General features: G+C 42.5%; 2 non-coding genes across 2 annotated transcripts; both read right to left on the bottom strand.

The window, feature by feature from the left end:
* Positions 1 to 2,287: 2,287 nt before the first annotated feature.
* TRNAA-UGC (transfer RNA alanine (anticodon UGC)) lies at positions 2,288 to 2,359 on the bottom strand. Its single transcript has one exon. It is a non-coding gene; the product is annotated as a tRNA-Ala (tRNA).
* A 10,938-nt stretch (positions 2,360 to 13,297) lies between these two features.
* Positions 13,298 to 13,369, bottom strand: TRNAA-UGC (transfer RNA alanine (anticodon UGC)). The gene has a single exon. It is a non-coding gene; the product is annotated as a tRNA-Ala (tRNA).
* Positions 13,370 to 14,711: the final 1,342 nt, after the last annotated feature.

Raw genomic sequence — 14,711 nt, 5'->3', positions numbered from 1 at the left:
CTGCTTCCATTGAAGCCCCATGTTCATGGTGCAGACAGTGGTGGAGAACATACTGAACCCCAGCCCAGGTAAGGGAGCAATGCATACATTAACACTACATTCATTACAAAATTGTAAAAAAAATCACCTTTACCTTCCTGCTGTTCTGATCTCTCTTTAGTTTACCATCAGCTTTGGTCAACATCTTACCAAGCATGAAGGGCCATGAACACCCCAAAACCACCAGATGGTAAGTCACCTCTCATTCCCGCTGCCCCATGATATCTATATCACATGTGACATATAAGTAATTGTTCTTTTCTCCTTTTCATAGAAGGATGATCCAAGTCTGGAGAACATTGAGGAATTAGATCAGAATGACTTGTCCTTCATGTAAGTAGATATTAGAATTTGCTTTTTTATATTTTCCAGCTGATTATTAACTTTTTACTGGGAATCTATTGATGAGATGTAATAATTTGGCGTCTTCTCTTTACAGAAATCTGCAGAAGTTACAGATCATTTCCATAATGATCCACAGATCCCTCATCTGCTTCATAGAGACCCTGATTCCAGCATGTGCAGAGATGCTGATAACAGCTGCAGCCCCAGACTATGATATCCTCATATATTCCATTATTTCTCCAAATATTCCTAAAAATAAATAATATTTACCATCTCTATGTCTGGTTGTGACTTCACTATATAGAATGTTGTTACGTAACATTAGCAGCACATAATGATAAGTGAGGGAGGGATTTACCATTAGTTGGTATAGGGGTAGTGGCAACAGTTAAAGGGGATGTCTAGCACTCTTATATTGATGGCTTACCCTTAGGATAGGCGACCAATATCAGATTAATGGGGACGTGACCCCCGACACGCGCGATCAGCTGTTCTTGGTGCCGGTTGGATGTGATTATTTGCAGACTGGAATAGCACAGCGCCGACAACTGCATAGTGGCCACAGCGGGGTAATGCAGATCATATGAATAGGGTCAGGTGTGCAGTACCCGGAAGCGGCCACTATATAGCTGGCAGAGCAGTACAGCACGGGCGCTGGCACCGCGTCCCATATTGCTTTAAACTGCTCGCGATACTCATCTCTCCACGTTCCTCCGCAGTTCTGGTGTCTTCCAACTCTGTGACGTCTCAGGGAAGAGGGCGCGATCACTACAGCGCCCCCTCTGTGCTGAGCAGTCACAGTGCAGAGAGCTGGAACACGCTGTGGAGACAGGAACTGCGGCAAGCGGGGAACAAGGATAGGTAAGTATTTGATTATTATTTTTTTTCTGTATGGAGCATTATATGGGGCCATACTGTATGGAGCATTATATGGGGCCCATACTGTATGGAGCAATACATTGGATATGGAAAGTATTCAGACCCCTTTAAATGTTTCACTCTTTGTTTCATTGCAGCCATTTGGTAAACTCTAAAAAGTTCATTTTTTCCTCATTAAAGTACACTCTGCACCCCATCTTGACTGAAAAAAACAGAAATGTAGAAATTTTTGCATAATTATTAAAAAAGAAAAACTGAAATATCACATAACGCTATGCATATTTTATCAAACCCCTCCATGGAGCTGTAGCACAAAAGCACTAGGATAGCAGGTCACTACTCTGCAGTGTGTGGTCCTTAAATAAAGGTAAAATCATAATAGAAATATGGTATCACTTTTGGGATTCTGGGATCAACGAGCGATGAGTTATCCCAGAAGTTTTTAATAAAATGTGCAGGCTAGAGCCCAGTCCCTGTGACGTCATCCCAGGGGGGTCTCTCCCTTCAGCATAAAATAGTTGGCTGGGGGGTATAGATACTATAAGCAACGGGTCATATTCGATAGCGTTCAAATCAAATCGGGGAGCCCCTCCTCCATCTATATTGAATTGTCTCAGCGATCTTATAGTAAGTCTCTTCTTTAATCCTTATTATTTGGTGTAACTATTAATGTATTGTATTGTCTCCTTTTGTAAACATTTTTGTATAGTTTTCCTAAACACTGCCTCCCATTTGGATTAAATATAAAGTCTAATCGTTCTGTTTCTTTTGTCCTGTAATCGTTCCCTTCCCTGAAGCCATACACTACCAGAATGCAGGCGTTTGGCCAGGCAAGGCCTTGTACTATATTTCAAACTCGGCCGGTGGTGGCAGCGAGTAATATTAATAATTGGGCTATTGTGAAGCTGGCAGTGACTGTACGGAGGGCATTAACATATATTCCATATGTTGGAATCCCTGATGAAATCCTGACACAGTGACAGCATGGTGAGATATAGAGTGATCTCTGTGGAATACATGACTATGGAGATGCCGGGGATTGAACCCGGGGCCTCATACATGCAAAGCATGCGCTCTACCACTGAGCTACATCCCCTGCATGTGTGCTATGCTCATATGCAAAACCGTAAGGGTATGTTCACACTTATTTGAAAGCAGAAATTTCTGCAGCATTTCCACATCTCTTGGCAGGAAAAACGCAGCGGCAAAAACGTGCTTTTTTTCCTGCATTTTTCTAGCGTTTTTAGACAGCAATAAATGACATGGAGATAGATAATAGAGATAGATTGATTAGATAGATAGACAGATATATTGACCTACAGACATACAGAGAGACATTTAGACATAGGAACAGACATATAGACAAATAATTGCACAACCACCCAACATATAATAACTTTGCACCCTGTGGAGCTTATCAGGCAGCTTTTAATGATTAAATAAAAAAACGAAAGAAAAAAAATGACGTGGTGCCCCTCCCCATGTAACCAGCAAAGTTAATTAAAGCAGACAACTGAGAGCTGATATTATCAGGCTGGGAAGGTCCCTGGTGATTGTGCATAAACATACCAGCCCGCAGCACAGCCCTCCATGTGCTCGCCAGAGGTAGCGTGACTGCCATTAGGTACCGAGATGAGATCTTCAGACCCCTTGTGAGACCATATGCTGGTGCGGTTGGCCCTGGGTTCCTCGTAATGCAGGACAATGCCAGACCTCATGTGGCTGGAGTGTGTCAGCAGTTCCTGCAAGATGAAGGCATTGAAGCTATGGACTGGCCGCCCGTTCCTCAGACCTGAATCCGATTGAGCACATCTGGGACATCATGTCTCGCTCCATCCACCAACGTCACGTTGCACCACAGACTGTCCAGGAGTTGGCGGATGCTTTAGTCCAGGTCTGGGAGGAGATCCCACAGGAGACCAACCGCAACCTCATCAGGAGCATGCCCAGGCATTGTAGGGAGGTCATACAGGCACGGGGAGGCCACACACAATACTCAGCCTCATCAGGACCATGCCCAGGCGTTGTAGGGAGGTCATACAGGCACGTGGAGGCCACACACAATACTCAGCCTCATCAGGAGCATGCCCAGGCATTGTAGGGAGGTCATACAGGCACGGGGAGGCCACACACAATACTCAGCCTCATCAGGAGCATGCCCAGGCGTTGTAGGGAGGTCATACAGGCACGTGGAGGCCACACACAATACTCAGCCTCATCAGGAGCATGCCCAGGCATTGTAGGGAGGTCATACAGGCACGGGGAGGCCACACACAATACTCAGCCTCATCAGGAGCATGCCCAGGTGTTGTAGGGAGGTCATACAGGCACGTGGAGGCCACACACAATACTCAGCCTCATCAGGAGCATGCCCAGGCATTGTAGGGAGGTCATACAGGCACGTGGAGGCCACACACAATACTCAGCCTCATCAGGAGCATGCCCAGGCATTGTAGGGAGGTCATACAGGCACGGGGAGGCCACACACAATACTCAGCCTCATCAGGAGCATGCCCAGGCGTTGTAGGGAGGTCATGCAGGCACGTGGAGGCCACACACAATACTCAGCCTCATTTTGACTTGTTTTAAGGACATTACATCAAAGTTAGATCAGCCTGCAGTGTGTTATTCCACTTTAATTTTGGGGGTGACTCCAAATCCAGGCCTCCATTGGTTAATAAATGTGATTTCCATTGATGATTTTTGTGTGATTTTGTTGTCAGCACATTCAGCTTTGTACAGAACAAAGTATTCAATGAGAATATTTCATCCATTCAGATCTAGGATGTGTTATCTGAGAGTTCCCTTTATTATTTTGAGCACTGTATAAGATGGATAGGTATACACACATAGAATATCAATGACATTTACATAATGGATGGTCGTGTAATGCAAAGAATAAAGAGAGAAACAATATAAAGACAAAAGAAAGTAAATGGGGTGTGTGCAAATAATGCTCCAGGGTGTAACAGTATGCAGTATGGGGGTCTGACAGTATATGGGGGTCTGACAAAGGGAGAACTAAGTGCGAAGTCAAATATCAAAGATCCTGGAATATAATTGGAGAGGTTTTTCTACTTTATCACAAGACATGGATGCATGCGCTCTACCACTGAGCTACATCCCCTGGATGGAGACTGATAGGAGGTCACATAAGTGACGGACGATCCATGACGCCGGCGCTGCGGTTATATTTCTCCTTATTCTCATGTGACCATTCTGATACATTTCTTCTCCCTCCTTGTATTTGCTCCTCTGTTTTTGGAACTCCCATAACAATAAATAAGAAAGCCGACACGTGCGCCACCGGCTCCCACCCACTGGTGGTCGGATGGCAGCCGGCGTGGAGTATCGGGCGGACCCCTGTCCTGGAGATATGTGCAGCCCAGCATCTGTCAGACATTGATGGCATATACTATAGACAATCCCTTTAAGGCATTTCAAAAGAATCTGTTTTCGGAGACACAATACTCTCTATGTGTGGAGCTGATGTGTCGGTATTATTAGCGGAGCATGCGCTCTACCACTGACCTACTGCCCCTGTATGTGTAATAGGGCCATGATTCAAATTATGAGAGTGTAACGGAGCTCGGGGCGGCAGCTACAGGCAGGGGCGTACATAGAAGTCATGGGGCCCCAGGGCTGAAGTTCTAATTGGGCCCCTTCGCCCCCCAAAAAAAGTAAATCATTGATGGGGTCACAGAAGAGCAGATCTCACAACTTTCCAGCCTTTACATAGTAATTATCCTCCTGTTGAAGTCCTAGATTCCTCTTTCATTTTCCCCATAAAGTATTATGCAAACAAAAGTGCCCCCCAAACACAGTATGATACCCCGATGGTGCATTCCTCCACAAGCACAGTATAATGACCCTACTGTACCCCACCTCAACTCCCGACGCAAAGTATGGTGACCCCAACTCAGTATGATCCCCCAACTGTGACCCCAACACAGCCGTCCATGCACATTAATGGTCCTACATACAGTATGATGGACCCACACAGCCTGATGGACTCACACAAACCGCTTGCATACAGTATAATGGACCCTCACATATTATAATGTCCCCACACAGCCTTCCATGTAGTACAATGCACCCCCCATAATCCTCCATAGCATATAATGCACTCCCCGTGGTCCTCCATATAATAAAATGCTCTCCCTATGGTCCTCCATACAGTATAATGCACCCCCCATGGTCCTCCATACAGTACAATGCACCACTATGGTCCTCCATACACTATAATGCAGCCCCATGGTCCTCCATACAATATAATGTACCCCCATGTTCTTCCATACAGTATAATGCACCCCCCATGATCCCCCATACAGTATATTGCACCCCATGGTCCTCTATACAGTATAATGTGCCCCCCATGGTCCTCACCACAATATAATGCACTCCCCCATTGTCCTCCACACAATATAATGCACCCATGCTGTATTATGGCACTGGGGATGGGTACTACTGACTAAATCTAAATGCACTCCATATGCCAATAGATATAATTAGACCCATTACATACCTCCCAGAGTGTTGTATACAACTAGGATACCCCGCTGAGGCCGTACCTCAACAGGAACAAATTTAGAAAGGCAAGCGCCGAAACGCGCGTTGGGTAATGGCCTCAGCGCAGTGGTCTGGTTGTATACAACGCTCTGGGAGATATGTAATGGGTCTAATTCTATCTATTGGCATATGGAGTGCATTTAGATTTAGTTAGCAGTACCCATCCCCAGTGTTTATGCAGAGCAAAATGTTTATATTGTAATGTGCCACCGTGATGGACAGACGTTGTTGTTGTTTTTATATTTGTGTATCCGATTGTTGTATCTTTCCCTATTTTCTATAGATGCATGTGTAATAAAGCATTTTTATATCTATAACATCACCTCCTTGTCGTTCATTCTGGCCTTGGCCACCCCCCCCTATATATTGTGTATGACCACTGGTGCATCATCAGTCCCCTCTTTGAGCAACAACATGAACTTAGTTGTAATATTTCTTACCAATATACAGTACAGACCAAAAGTTTGGACACACCTTCTCATTTAAAGATTTTTCTGTATTTTCATGACTATGAAAATTGTGCATTCACACTGAAGGCATCAAAACTATGAATTAACACATGTGGAATTATATACTTAACAAAAAAGTGTGAAACAACTGAAAATATGTCTTATATTCTAGGTTCTTCATAGTAGCCACCTTTTGCTTTGATGACTGCTTTGCACACTCTTGGCATTCTCTTCATGAGCTTCAAGAGGTAGTCACCGGAAATGGTCTTCCAACAATCTTGAAGGAGTTCCCAGAGATGCTTAGCACTTGTTGGCCCTTTTGCCTTCACTCTGCGGTCCAGCTCACCCCAAACCATCTCGATTGGGTTCAGGTCTGGTGACTGTGGAGGCCAGGTCATCTGGCGTAGCACCCCATCATAGAATCATAGAATCATAGAATGGTAGAGTTGGAAGGGACCTCCTGGGTCATCTGGTCCAACCCCCTGCTCAAAGCAGGATTCACTAAATCATCTCAGACAGATGTCTGTCCAGCCTCTGTTTGAAGACGTCCATTGAAGGGGAACTCACCACCTCTCGTGGCAGCCTGTTCCACTCATTAATCACCCTAACTGTCAAAAAGTTTTTTCTAATATCTAATCTGTGTCTCCTCCCATTTAGTTTCATCCCGTTGCTTCTAGTCTTTCCCTGTGCAAATGAGAATAAAGATGATCCTTCTACAATGTGACAGCCCTTGACATATTTGTAGACAGCTATTAAGTCTCCTCTCAGTCTTCTTTTTTGCAAGCTAAACATTCCCAAATCCTGCAACCGTTCCTCATAGGACATGGTTTGCAGACCAGTCACCATTCTGGTCGCTCTTCTCTGAACTTGTTCCAGTTTGTCTATGTCTTTTTTAAAATGTGGTGCCCAAAACTGTACACAGTATTCCAGATGAGGTCTGACCAAAGAGGAGTAAAGACCGATAATGACTTCACGTGATCTAGACTGTATGCTTCTGTTAATACATCCCAGAATTGTATTTGCCTTTTTTGCTGCTGCATCACACTGTTGACTCATGTTCAGTCTATGATCTATTAGTATACCTAAGTCTTTTTCACATGTACTGTTGCTTAGCTCTATTCCTCCCATTCTGTATATGCTTTTTTCATTTTTATTGCCCAGATGTTGTACTTTGCATTTTTCCCTGTTAAAAACCATTCTGTTGGTTGCTGCCCACTGCTCCAGTTTATTTAGGTCTTTTTGAATCCGCTCTCTCTCTTCTCTAGTATTAGCTATCCCTCCTAGCTTTGTGTCATCAGCAAATTTAATCAGTTTACCCTCAATTCCTTCATCTAAATCATTGATGAAGATGTTGAACAATACAGGTCCCAGGACAGAGCCCTGTGGTACCCCACTTGAGACATTCATCCAGCTGGATGTGAAGCCATTTACAACCACCCTTTGAGTCCGATCACTAAGCCAGTTATGAATCCACCTAACAGTTGCCTGGTCCATTGCATACTTGGTCATTTTTTCAATAAGGATGGTGTGAGATACTTTGTCAAATGCTTTGCTGAAGTCAAGATATACTATATCTACAGCATTTCCCTGATCCACCCAGTCAGTGATTCTGTCATAGAAGGAAATTAAGTTAGTCTGACATGACTTGTTAGTTACAAACCCATGCTGACTCTGGTTAATCACTTCATTTTTATCCAGGTACTTACATACATGATGTTTAATAATTTGTTCAAAGATCTTTCCTGGTATAGAAGTCAGACTCACCGGCCTATAGTTCCCTGGGTCCACCTTCTTCCCCTTTTTGAAGATAGGAACAACATTTGCTCTTCTCCAGTCTTCTGGGACTTCTCCTGTTCTTCAAGAATTTTCAAAGATTATGGAGAGTGGTTCTAAAATTTCTTCTACGATCTCCTTCAGTACTCTGGGGTGTAATTCATCTGGACCTGGAGACTTGAACTCATTTATGTTAGCTAAATATTCCCTCACAATCTTTCTGTTTACAGATAACTTGGATTCTTCTATTCCTTTAAAAGGACAGTGAAAATCAGTTGATGTTACATTTTCTTTCTGAGAGAAAACAGATGCAAAATAGGAATTAAAAAGTTCGGCCTTCTCAACATCCTTTCTTACCATTTCTCCATTTTCATCCTGTAAAAATCCTATAGCATCTTTGACTTTTCTTTTACTTTTGACATACCCCCAAAATCCTTTTTTATTGCTTTTGACATCTCTTGCAAGCCTTAATTCATTGTCAGCTTTAGCTAACCTGATACGTGCCCTACAGGATCTGCAGACTGCATTATAATCTTCTTTAGATATGCCTCCCTCTTTCCATTTAATAAACATTTCTTTCTTTCTTTTTAGCATGTGTTTAAGTTCTGTGTTCATCCATCCTGGTTTCCTTAAATGCTTCCCATTCTTCCTACTTTTCGGGATTGTTAACGATTGTGCTTTGAGAATCTCATTTTTAAAAATATCCCATCCTTCCTGGACATTTTTGTCCTTAAGGACATCCAGCCATTGGATCCCTCCTATTCTCTTTCTGAGTCTCTTAAAATCTGCCTTTCTAAAATCAAACCTTGAAGTTTGAGTCTTCACATGTCTTCCTCCTCTAGTTATCCAAAATTCTATAATAGCATGATCGCTGCCTCCTAGGGTCCCAGCCACCTTTACCTCCTCAACCATTTCCTCCCTGTTTATAAGGATTAGATCCAAAGTAGCAGATCCCCTTGTTTTCTCCCCTACCTTTTGGAAGATAAAGTTGTCAGCAAGAGAGGATAAGAATTTGCTTGACCTGTTAGTTTTAGTTGAGAGAGATTCCCAACAAATGTCTGGATAGTTGAAATCTCCCATGACCACTACGTCATATTTTTTGGAGAACTTGGTCATTTGATACATAAAGAGTTCATCCATATCTTCAGCTTGCCCAGGTGGCCTGTAGTAAATGCCTACAATGGTGTCCTTTCCGTTGTTCTCTCCTTGTATTCTTACCCAAACAGTTTCCACAGAACTCCCAGTCTCTGAAGCTTCAATCTCTGTGCAGATATACGCTTTTCTAACATACAATGCGACACCTCCTCCACGTTTATCAATTCTGTTTCTTGCAAATAAGTTGTATCCTTTTAGCCTTTTATTCCAATCATGTGTATCGTCCCACCAAGTTTCAGTGATTCCAATGACATCATATATCACTCTCCTTCTTAGTCAAATAGCCCTTACACAGCCTGGAGGTGAGTTTGGGGTCATTGTCCTGTTGAAAAATAAATGATGGTCCAACTAAACGCAAACCGGATGGAATAGCATGCCGCTGCAAGATGCTGTGGTAGCCATGCTGGTTCAGTATGCCTTCAATTTTGAATAAATCCCCAACAGTGTCACCAGCAAAGCACCCCCACACCATCACACCTCCTCCTCCATGCTTCACGGTGGAAACCAGGCATGTAGAGTCCATCCGTTCACTTTTTCTCCGTCGCACAAAGACACGGTGGTTGGAACCAAAGATCTCAAATTTGGACTCATCAGACCAAAGCACAGATTTCCACTGGTATAATGTCCATTCCTTGTGTTCTTTAGCCCAAACAAGTCTCTTCTGCTTGTTACCTGTCCTTAGCAGTGGTTTCCTAGCAGCTATTTTACCATGAATGCCTGCTGCACAAAGTCTCCTCTTAACAGTTGTTGTAGAGATGTGTCTGCTGCTAGAACTCTGTGTGGCATTGACCTGGTCTCTAATCTGAGCTGCTGTTAACCTGCGATTTCTGAGGCTGGTGACTTGGAGAAGCATCCTCAGAAGCAGAGGTGACTCTTGGTCTTCCTTTCCTGGGGCGGTCCTCATGTGAGCCAGTTTCTTTGTAGTGCTTGATGGTTTTTGCAACTGCACTTGGGGACGCATTCAAAGTTTTCCCAATTTTTCGGACTGAGTGACCTTCATTTCTTAAAGTAATGATGGCCACTCGTTTTTCTTTACTTAGCTGCTTTTTACTTGCCATAATACAAATTCTAACAGTCTCTTCAGTAGGACTATCAGCTGTGTATCCACCAGACTTCTGCACAACACAACTGATGGTCCCAACCCCATTTATAAGGCAAAAAATCCCACTTATTAAACCTGACAGGGCACACCTGTGAAGTGAAAACCATTTCCGGTGACTACCTCTTGAAGCTCATCAAGAGAATGGCAAGAGTGTGCAAAGCAGTCATCAAAGCAAAAGGTGGCTACTTTGAGGAACCTAGAATATAAGACATATTTTCAGTTGTTTGTTAAGTATATATATATAGTTATAGTTATATATAGTATATATAATATATATATATATATAGTATAGTATATAGTATATATAGTATATATATATATACTATATATATATATATATATATATATAGTTATAGTTATATATATATATAGTTGTTTGTTAAGTATATAATTCCACATGTGTTAATTCATAGTTTTGATGTCTTCAGTGTGAATGTACAATTTTCATAGTCAAGAAAATACAGAAAAATCTTTAAATGAGAAGGTGTGTCCAAACTTTTGGTCTGTACTGTACAATTTATAAATATTTGGTTGCTGTGGTGTTCTTCTAGTTATGTTCTGGTCAGACATGCAGAGTGCGGCATCGGCTCCCTGAGACCCCACTGTAAGAATCTATGTTGTTTTACTATCGGCCATCTTGTCGTGGTTTGCTGGCTTCTAGTCTTTTCCTCTGGTGCTGGGTTTCTTGGTCAAGTAATCTCTGCACACTTTATTACTCAGCACCTGGCTCCCATTCCCTGCTGGACATCAGTGTTGTAACGCTCGTGCTCTGGCTAAGTAGTCTTGTTTAGTTCTTCTTGCTTTGGAATATTGTTATCCTGGGACTTCTTGTTCCACCAGTTTTGTTTCCTTTAATTATCGTTTCTGCAACTAACTTTTCTGTTAGGAGGTCTCCTGCTTTTGCTCCCAGTCCTTAGATCTTTTAGGGACCCCTTTCCCCATCCTACAGGTCTTCATTTGAGTTCAGTGCAGGAGTTTCGGTGGGGCTATTCATGCAGAATGTAACACCCACGACAAGGAAACCTGACCTTTCCAATACAACAAAGTCATTTCTTCTAGCAATCCGACTTGCGCTCAGAGAGTAACAGGAGATGATGTTGACATGTTCCTTTACACAAAACAGTGGTATGTTTCCGATGGTACGAACAGCGTCACTGTTGCTGAAATAAGGACTATTAGAGCGCTATGGGCTAAGTCGGGAACCTCCATACTTTTCCTGGTTAGCCTCACTTTAAGCTATGCTTTTCTCAGTGGCCTCTATCCTTCAGCCCACTTCTTGGGAACCACGTAACAATGTGCTTCTGGCTGTCACCTTACTAAGCTTGTCCCAGCCTTGCTGACTCTGTCTCTCTCGAACCCGCAGCTTCTAAGTCCTGGCTGTTACCCAGAGACCATTAGGGATTCTAACAAAGTTTCTCGCTGTACATTCTCCCCCGATTCACCTGCTAACCAGAATTCCGCTGCCACCGTTGGGGCGTTCTCTATGCTTGCTAGTGTCTTCGTCACACCACACACCTGGTGATGATCACCTATTTCCTGAGGGTGTCCTTTCTTCTTTCCCTTTATTAGACTAACTAAAACCAAACTGAAACTAACCCACAGGTCCTCCCCAACCATGGGCCAGCCCTACAGTTAACCCTAACACGCTGGACTCAGAGGGACTGCAGCCTCCAGGAGGATAATACATAAAATATAGTACAATGTAATACTTTTAAAATAACAATAGTTTTCCAGAGAGGTGAAACATCATCCTCCCCACCTTCACAAAAGAACATACACCACTGCAGCCAATCACTGAGGGCTGTCTGTGTAGACAGCCTGTGCAACTATGCTTAGCGATTGGCTGCAGCACTATCAGCTTTTGTGCTGTGCATTATGATGAATTTGCTGCAGGTAGTCAGTGTACGATGAATACAGCAATGCTTCCATATAATACTGCAATATAAAGCACAAAAAATAATAACATTCCGTGCCCACATAATGCTGCCATTCAATGGCTACATAATACTATCATACAGCGCACTCAAAATACTACCATTCCATGCCCACATAATATTACCATACAGAGCTCACATAATACTACCACAGGGACCCCACATAATACTACCATACAGAGCCAAATATAATACTACCATACACCGCCCACATCATTTTACTATACAAAGCCTACATAATACTACTATACAGTGGCCACAAAATACTAGTATACAGCGTCAACATAATACTACCATACAGAGCTCGATAATACCACCATACAAGGTCCTCATAATACTACCATACAGTGACCACCTACAGTGGGGCAAATAATTAATTAAATTAATTAATTAATTAATTAGTTTTCCAGTACACGATATGGTAAAACCAGTAATAACGTTTAAAAGTACAACTTGTCCTGCAAAAAATAAGCCCTCACACGGCCATATTGACGAAAAAATAAAAAGGCGATGGCTCTGGGAAGAAAGGGGGCAAAAAATGAAGAAGCAATAACGGAAAAACACAAGGTCGTTAAAGGGTTAAAAGTACAATGTGATTTTCGGTTTTCTTTTCAGATTCTGTCTCTCACAGGTGAAGTGACCTACGATAAAAATTACAGACCTCTCCATTCTCTGTAGGTGGGAAAACTGGCAAAATCAGCAGCGTATCAAATACTAATACTGTACTAATAGCACACGGCACTCACATAATATACCAGCAGGTGGGATTAGGTTTGGGGGGCTCCTGTCCAGCGGCCACAGAATAACTGTTGCGGCCGCTGGTCCTGAAAACGGATTTCCTCCTATCTAGTCTCTAGGTGTATTGTGCTGATTACACTGCCCCCTACTGTCCAACAATCACTCTGCATAACATTTTCAAAAGGAAATATCTGATATTTAGTGCTGAGTGCAGTTTCTGTGTTACACCCAGACAGACGAGCCGCTGTATACTCACACGTATCAGATTTCTGAATTTTTGGAAGTTTTCTAGGTTTTTTTTTTATCACAAAACATGGAGATGCCGGGGATTGAACCCGGGACCTCATACAGGCAAAGCATGCGCTCTACCACTGAGCTACATCCCCTGTATGGACACCAGGGATTTGTTCTCATCTACAAGAGACACTAATCTATGACTATCTACTAATAGATTTTCTCTATTATTTTTTCTCTTTTATAATCATGCAGCATAAATAACATCATATTCTCATAGTCTGGACTATTAGGGACAAGACAAAACTATTTTTCTTTAATTTTTTATTATTTATTTATATTTAAAGTATGGGGAAAAAAGGAGGCGATTTTATTTTTTATGCCTTTTATTGAACAGATTAAAAAAATGCAATTCTCCTTTTCGCATATTTTACAGAGATTGTTCCCTACTGGATGGCGCTTTTCGATTGTCCCAATCAAATAAGAAGAAAGCAAAGAGCACTTACCTCCCAGATACGCACAGTGACAAGCACTGCACCCCATGATGATCTCCTGATATTGCTTATGTCTGATGATCGGTTGCAGGCCATCAGCGGCGGTAGAAAGGCGGCATCACCTGCAGGAGAGATTACACTCTTGTGTCAGTGTGAGCGGGCTGTCGTGGAGAGCAGTCACATTAGTGACTACTGATGTAACTGTTCTCCAAGTCATCCGGATTGTAGTGGGACAGTATGGATTATCTTCTTGGTGGACAGGTGAGTATTATGGTGGTTTAATAATTTTTGTCAGGTGACAAGGGCATCAAGGATTAGGTGTTAAGGTGAGCATTATGGTGTTTTTTAATTTTTTCTCTTTTACAGGGGACAAAGGCTTTGGTGGATTAGACATAAAGGTGAGTATAATACTTTTTTATTTTTATTTCAATAAAGGAGTGTTTGTCTTTATTTCAAATAAAGGACTTTATTCTGTGTGAGTTTTTATACAATCTGACTATTGGGTTAGTAATAGGACATCTTATAGATGACTCTCCATTACTAACTTGTGGGCTTGATGTTAGCGGCCATAAAACAGCTGACGTCAACCCCACAATCATTAACCCACCTGTCATCGCATCAAGGCAAGTGGGAAGAGCAGAGGCTAAGCATCAGATTTGGCACATTTTATTGATGCGCCATTTCTGGGGCAGCTGAGAGCTGATGTTTTTAGTCTAGGAGGGGGCCAATAACCATGGCCACTTCCTAAGCTATTAATATCAGCTCGCAGCTGTCTGTTTAGCCTTTGATGGTTAGTGAATATAGGGGGACCCGACATCAATTTTTGTTTGGGGTCTCCCCTATAATAACCAGTAAAGGCTAAGCAAATAGCTGTGAGCTGATATTAATAGCCTGGGAACCTTTATGGCTATTGGCCTGTTCCCAAATAATATCAGCCACAAGCCGTTGACTTTCCCTTTGCTGATTATAAAAATTACGAGGGACCCCACTTCTTTTTTTT

The sequence above is a fragment of the Phyllobates terribilis genome, unplaced genomic scaffold, assembly GCF_046119375.1.
Source record: "Phyllobates terribilis strain yellow unplaced genomic scaffold, ASM4611937v1 Scaffold_208__1_contigs__length_3488620, whole genome shotgun sequence".
Lineage (NCBI taxonomy): Eukaryota > Metazoa > Chordata > Amphibia > Anura > Dendrobatidae > Phyllobates > Phyllobates terribilis.
The sequence above is the reverse complement of the archived record's forward strand: the minus strand, read 5'-3'. Positions and strand labels throughout refer to the sequence as shown.